The 7533-nt window shown below is 44.8% G+C and overlaps 1 long non-coding RNA gene and 1 other non-coding gene across 3 annotated transcripts; one reads left to right on the top strand and one right to left on the bottom strand.

Annotated features, from left to right (window-relative positions):
- The first annotated feature begins 1882 nt into the window (after window positions 1-1882).
- On the top strand, window positions 1883-6783 carry LOC121142217. 2 transcript variants are annotated; one of them, XR_005879194.1, is made up of 4 exons: window positions 1883-1918; window positions 4746-5096; window positions 6323-6457; window positions 6622-6783. It is a non-coding gene; the product is annotated as an uncharacterized LOC121142217 (long non-coding RNA). The 2 variants fall into 2 exon arrangements; XR_005879193.1 differs by having other exon boundaries at window positions 4746-6189.
- A 257-nt stretch (window positions 6784-7040) lies between these two features.
- Trnar-acg lies at window positions 7041-7113 on the bottom strand. The gene has a single exon. It is a non-coding gene; the product is annotated as a tRNA-Arg (tRNA).
- Between the last annotated feature and the right edge of the window lie 420 nt (window positions 7114-7533).

The following is a 7533-nucleotide window of genomic DNA, read 5'->3' as shown; positions in this document are numbered from 1 at the left end:
ATATTTGCTGTGGCAAAGATAGACATTTTCGCTGAAGGTACTCTAGTTCCACCTGAAACTTGCAATACAGATGAGTGTGTTTTTTAAAGCTCACAGTAAGGGTTACTAGATAACTAATGCTTTCATTTCAGGATTTCTTTCTACCTTTATAAAATATAGCGAGCCAAGAATAGCAATCGTTTTATCACTGACTTTCAAAACGTACTTCCCTATAAACATTCTTCTGAGAGTAACAACTCTAAAACTCACGGTTTTACTTGACTACTCATTTGTGTTCATTTCCTTGCCTTCTATGATTTGTTTATTTTGGTACAGGTACTCTCTAAGTAGACCTGCCTGTGTGGGCTTGTAGGCTCGAGCCACTATGCTTGACAGCTGACTCTGCTTTAGAACGAGCGTGGGCCTTCCTTTCCCTCCTGCAGTGGCATCTCCTTTCTCCAGGGAGTGGAGAGACCTTTTCTTTCTTCTGGATTCTGTTCATGTGGTCATACGAACCTGCGGCAATCTCTTCTGATAACCTCACTTATCAAGTTAATGTTATTTCAACTAGTTTTAGGTAGCTAGATCTAGACCGGTTTCTTCATATCATTCAGCTCCTTACTAGACCATCAGGTGTTTTAGACAAGCAAAGAATCACAACTTCATCAAGTGAACAAATTTATTCTTCATTCCAAAACACCAACAAACTTTTGGTCTACTTTAATGTTAATACCGTGGGATTGTTTGTGATTGAAAAAAGAGATAAAGAGCCTGGACCTGGGCAGGCACTTTTGAGTCCACGCCCGGCCCTGCCTGGACTGTCTTTGGAAGCTCTGTCTCACAAAAACAAAGGGCTGCTGGGTAAGGACCACCCAGGACTGAGACCTAAATCCGGGGTTAGGGTAGACCCCGAAGAAATCGGTGTTCTTTTCAGCCTGAGTAAGGGAAACTTAGGTCCTGTCATGTAGGAGGTTCTCTTCATAGTGCAGAATCCACTCAATGACGCTTTAGTAACAAAGGAATTCTGTCATAAAGGGCGGGGCAAGGCCGCCGGGCGGGGCAAGGCGCCCAGTTAGTTGCCAAGGCTCCCTGAGGTCAGAGGCCTTTCCTCCAGTTTCTCCCCGCCAGTGCACTGCAGCACTGTGAGTCGCCTCCATCCTGCATGCCATGTCCTTACAGGTCATGACTCCACTGAGCTTCTGCTTCTGCGCCCCAAGTCTTCTCCTCACTGGACGACTTTTGCTGGTGATGACCCAGGCGGATCCCATTGGGAAGCAGGTCCAGAGCCCAGTTCGGTTGCCCTCAGAGCCTTGGATGCCCACGAGCTCTGGTCTTGGCAACACTCAACCCGCCCAAACCTCCCCAAGCTCGTAAATCCCAGGAAGATACAGGGGCTTTGTTTACCTGGGGTCCTCCACTCCCTCCCAAATGTTCTCCCCACCTCGGGAGTGACGGACAGTTTTCTTTCTTTCAAAGACACCTCTGAGCATGCACCTAGAGTCAGCAGTCCACTATTCTACATTAGCATATGACCAACAAAAATGACTCCACAAGGAAGCCAGAGTCCTGATTTCCAACCCCAGAGCTCTCTGAGGAGCTGGAAACTTCATCAACACAACAAGAGGCCCCAGTTGAGATTGCAGAACTTCCTGAAGAGCTTGGAACTTCTGGGAGCCAGCTAGAAGTTCCGGCCCTACTTACAAAGCCCTATGAAGAAGTCAGTGCTCCATTGAGCAAGAGACTACAAGTTCCAACTCCAGAATCCTCTGATGGGAGATGTCATTCTGATATCTGTCTCTTATTGGTTGTTGAATAAAGCCCTATTGGCCAATAGGAAAGCAATAGGTGGGACTAGGAGTCCAGGAGGACTCTGGGTAGGAGAAACACAGAGAGTCAAGATGTAACTGCCACAGGGATAAGAATGCCGGAAACTTCTCCAGTAAGAGAAATACTTAGATTAACAATTATGGGGTAATTCTTAAGTCAGAGCTAGCCAGTAAGAAACAAGCAAGGCCAACAGCTTCATAATATAGCCTCCTGTGTGTTTATTTGGGACTGTAGAATGTGTAGTCTTTGGTTGAGTAGTTGTTGGGATGGTGGAACGTGTAGTCTCTGGTTGAGTAGTTGTTGGGACAGTGGAACATGTAGTCTCTTAGGAGTTGTTGGGATGGTGGAATGTGTAATCTCCAGTTGAATAACTGTTGGGATGGTGAAATGTGTAGTTTGGATGCTGGGATGGATCATGAACTAGATCTCTCACTTCAAAATGTACTGAAGAGCTGGGCGTTGGTGGTGCACGCCTTTAATCCCAGCACTCAGGAGGCAGAGACAGGCGGATCTTTGTGAGTTCGAGACCAGCCTGGTCTATAAGAGCTAGTTCCAGGACAGCCTCCAAAGCACAGAGAAACCCTGTCTCGAAAAACCAAAAAAAAAAAAAAATGTACTGACGATTGAGCTATAGTCTCCTTAGGTGACTCTGTAGGCTGAACTGGTGATGAACATTTAACCATTGTAGCAGGCTGTGCAGTTATGGAAAACTTTGGGTGTGAGGGATGAATTGTGATTTGACTTAAGTTTACATACATCGCACCTGTGTAGGGAGAGATCCGTGTACCCTTAGCACTGACCACGCCCATTTGGGTGTGGTCACAGGTATGTAGAACGTACAGGGGACAAAAGAGCTAGGAAGAGGAGACTCTTTTAGTTCCAGTTTCACCCTGGAGAGCAGTGTGGGGACCTTTGGTTTTCAGCTTTCTTGGCTTCTCATGTAAGTGATTTCTTCCTCAGTGAAATATCGTAGGACATGCCTATTTTGTGCAGCTTAATATTTCCGAACTACACCTGGCCTACAATTACATTCTTAATGGATATAAATTAAATATTCGGGTCTAGAGAAACCTTTCTTGTGTTCTAATTTTTCACCTGTGAGGTAATGTATTAGTTTTGTTTTGCTATGATGAACAAAAGCAACTGAGAGAGGGAAGGAAGACTTTATTTCATCTTACAGCTGTAATTCATCATGAAGAGGAGTCGGGACAGGGACGTAAGACAGGAACCCAGAGGCAGGAACCGAGGCAGAAGCCTTGGAAGAACCCTGCTTACTGGTGGCTCCGCCTGGCTTGGCTGCTTTGCCTCCCACACATTCCAGCACCACCTGCCCAGGGAGGCACCACCCAAAGCAGGCTGGGCCTCACACATCAATAATCAAGAACGTGTCCCAGCTGCCCACAGTGGGGACATTTTCTCAACTGAAATCCCCTCTTTACAGATGACCCTAGTTTGTGTCAAGTTGAAAAAAAACTAACTAGGACAGGTAACCACTACTGTGAATTTGGTCTATATCTTTCCAGACATATTTTTAAAAATATTTGACACCTATAAATATTGCAACATGCCCATGTCAGAAACAGATATTTCAAATGATGCTTAAGAGGTATTCTTAGTTAGTTCCAGGCCAACCAGGACTACACAGTGAAACCCAGACTAGAAAAGTAAAGATACATCTGAAAACATGTATTGTAATTGAGCATATCAGAAATCCCCTACCATTCACTAACTAAACCTCTGAGGGCTAGGCACACATGAGGTACACATACGTAAACACAGGCAAAACACTCAAACACACGTAAAATGAATCCTTTAAAGGTATGTGCATATTAGCCAGGTGGTGATGGTGGTGCATGCCTTTAATCCCAGCATTGGGGAGGCAGAGGCAAGGGGATCTCTGTGTGTTCAAGGCCAGCCTGGTCTACAAAGTGAGTTCTAGGACAGCCAGGGCCACACAGTAAAACCCTGTCTTGAAGAAACAAAAGCATATACATATAAAAAGTGTGCCATACACAAAAGAGCAAGAGATGGAGTGAAACAGGAGGGTGACATAAATGTTCACCCTCTGTGAACTATATCCACTGTGCTTGGTACCTCAGTTCAGTGGTCACTTATCTATGGCACTGCCATCCATAGATGGCTTTATGCGTGTGGTCTCAAGCACCCCTGACCAATAAAGCAGGTGCAGCTAGCTTTGTTTGGTTCTCTTCTGTGATGTTTTTAACATTGTGATGCCCTTTTATTTAGAATCCAAGAACTTCTGGTTCTAGAAGCAGCGAGGGCCACCTGGCTTTCCTAATGGAACATGCCTAGATTGGCCATCTCTGTATTTGTGCTCAGCCTCAAATTTTTCTATCCACAGATCACTTGTATGATTTTAATTAATGTTTGTTGAGGCGGGGGTCTCATTATGTTGGCTTGGCTGGTCCAGTACTTGCTGGATATTCCAGGCTGGCCTTGAACTCACACAGATCTGCCTGTCACTGGAAAAAATTTTTTTGGTCGGGATCAAAGGTGAATGCCACCATGTCTGGTATCATATGATTTTTAAAGTGTTTTTCTAAGTTGAGTGTGGTGACCATGGTGGTAATGCCAGCATTCAGGAGGCTGAGACAAATGCAGAACCCATTCCAAGGCCAATGGGCAACTTAGTGAGACCCTGTATTTCAGCCTTGAGCTTGCACTGAGGCCTGAACATGAGCAGCTCTCCATAGACACCCTGTGTGCTTGCTGTAGAATGTTCTGAGCAGCCACTTAGCTGGCACTGTCCTCTCTAGTTGTCATTGCCATTTCATGGGTTTAAATCTGGGTTTATTTTTCTCTCCACTAATGGGCACTCCATCGAGTATTTGCTGGCCCCTAATTTATTTGGTAGGCTGTGGACTGGGGAAGAGCTGCCAGTATCCTCTGATCCAAAGCAATCTATTCATCTTTGACAGTTGAAGCATCTATAGAGGACCCAGAAGGACCATTCATGAAGGTGTTGCAGGCCCAGGAGAGCACCAGTACCAATCATCAATCTCAATATTGAACCAGAAAGGGGCCATTCAGAAAAAGATGATCTTAGTTCTTCAGGCTTTCATGAATGAACAATTCGACTTTAACGATAAAAACGATGTTATTAGTGCCCTAAATTACATACTGCCATATTTCTCAGGGGGAAATCTGGAAGATGTAATATCAACATACCGTTCATTAAACTGCTGTTTTCTAGTGTACAAAATGCAGATAATTCACTGGGACCCTACAAAAATGATTCAAGGAGACTTGTTCTTAACCCTGTACCAAAGGTGAGTAAATTGGCTTACAAAAATAAACCGAATAAGCTTTGTTTTCTAGAGAGTTTGTTAGATGCAGAAATGGATGCGATTAGAAAGAAAGAAAACTGTCATGCTTATGCAGCAGTCTAACTGCTTGGCTCCCCGAATTTAAATGGTGAAGAGTTGAAAAGAGATGGGAGCTGCCCACACAGAGGAAGACAGTCTTGCAGAGGCTGAGAAGCAGAGAAAGGGCTCCACAGGATGGACAGTGCTCAAGGGGACAGGAAGCATACAGAAAAGGCACTTCAAGGAAGTGAGTGGCAAGAGCCTGTGGAGTAAGCAGAGCATCCAGACATCTGTGGAGAACATCACCAAAGATGGGCAGCTCAGGGGCCCACCCATCACAGAGCTGCAGCAGTTCAGTATGGAGCAGAAGCCCAGCAAGTTAGGGGCAAGTTCCTTCCAGTCAGAGCCGGTGCTCCCAAAGGAACCCGGGGAGGCAATGTCTTCTTCCCCAGAACCATCCCTGGTGGACAAAGCTCCCACTACAAATTCCCTACCTGAGTTCATAGACAGACGAAAAGACTTGTCTTACACCATTTTTGTTTTAGAAAGGGCAAATGCCAATGTGAAAAGAATGATGGGGTCTAACCCTAGTCTGAAAAGAGACATTAAAACCTTAAGAAGAAAAAAATCTCATTTCCAGTTGATTACGAAGAGTCCACCATCCTCTGCTGTGAGAAGCCTGGTAAATTCCCCTGCATGAGAGGTCTTTTCATCTGCAGGAGACATGAGTTACATAGAAAAGCCTTTTCCAGAATCATATGCTGCTTCAGAACCTCCTGCAGAAAAACCTCTTGAAGAAAACCAGATGCAACAGATAATAGTGAAGAAAACATCCTCAAACCAACTATCATTGTACCTGAAGAAACTGCATCAGAAAATACACCCCCCTGAGAATCCTGCTGTAGAATCTAATGTGCCTCCATCTGATTTAATTCCAACTGTTCAAAAAACCAGAAAGCCACAGTTAGACTTCATCTTGGGGTCTGACTCACACGACCACTTCAGAGAATTTGCTTACCCACTGCTGATGTCACAGGGTTAATACTTTGAATCTCAGGTAAGCCAGCAGCTGTGGCCCCTCATCCCCAGCAACAGCGTGAGAAGGCTTATCTCTCACGTTTTATCCGGACTTTGAAGATGCACTGCTCTAACCCCAGTGTGCAACTGTCCTGTACCAATCTTATCTCCAGAACAGCCTCCTGTGAAGCTTCTCAGCGAGCAAGAATTCAAGGACTGACTGGGATACAGACCCGTGAAAAACTGAGAACTACATCAGTGGTAGCACAGAAGCCCCAGGCGAACAGAAGGGTCCGGAACCAAATCAGGTGAGGACAGTGCCGGAACGTGGGGACCCCACCTTCTCGGTCATTTAAGCAGAAAGACCAGGGGCTCCCACTCCAGATCTATAACTTTAACCCAGCCAAGATAGCGATTCCCACTGCGTTTGTGTGTATTTTGTTGTGTTGTGTTGTTTTGTTTTCCTATGTAGCCTTGGATTCCTGCAATTCCCAAGCAAACCAGCCTGGCCCGGAACTCGCAGTCCCTGCTTCCCAGTACTGGGATTAAATATGTTTGCTACCATACCTAGCTTCCATTGTGTTTCTAAGTTTAGAGACTGAAGCAGACCTAAAACACTGAATATAATAATAAAATGCACAATAATAAAGCATGTAACACACTGGGTCCAGTATGATCTTTTATAAATATGGAAGCTACTAACTCTGTCCTTCCCTGTTACTAACTCTGTCCTTCTTCCCTGTATTCTCAGTTAGGCTCTCCTGCCTAACTTTATTCTGTTCAACTATTGGCCAGCTGGCTTCTTTTTTTTTTTTTTTTCTCCTGGAACTCGTGCTGTAGACCAGGCTGGCCTCAAACTCGCGCCACCAACGCCCGGCAAAATTTTCAGGTCGAGCCAGCCAGGAGTCGAACCTAGAATCTTCTGATCCGTAGTCAGACGCGTTATCCATTGCACCACTGGCCCACCGCCAGCTAGTATCTTTATTAAACCACTTACATCCACATATATTCATACAATGTATAGAAATATTCCACAGGTCTTCTGGAAGGGCAGTCGGTGCTTTTAACTTCTAAGCCATCTCTCCAGTCTCTTATTCTGTCTAGAATTTATTTCATTTTGGGGTGATATGGTTGAATTAGGGAGTATTCTTCCCCCACAAGAATATCTAGATTTGAAACAATTTATAGTGGATGATTGACTCTTTCTTCACTTGTCTAAGATACATTTATCTCCATCTGGATGCTTTATCCTGATTCTACTGTTGTTCCTGTACCAGCACAAGAATCACACCATTAACTGAACCCCACATTGCTGGATAACTCCCATTGGTTTGGTAGGGCAAGCTCCTGATCGCTGATCTGTTTTTCCTTATGTTGTGTAACT

Source organism: Mesocricetus auratus, unplaced genomic scaffold, assembly GCF_017639785.1.
Source record: "Mesocricetus auratus isolate SY011 unplaced genomic scaffold, BCM_Maur_2.0 Super-Scaffold_100009, whole genome shotgun sequence".
NCBI lineage: Eukaryota > Metazoa > Chordata > Mammalia > Rodentia > Cricetidae > Mesocricetus > Mesocricetus auratus.
The sequence above is the reverse complement of the archived record's forward strand: the minus strand, read 5'-3'. Positions and strand labels throughout refer to the sequence as shown.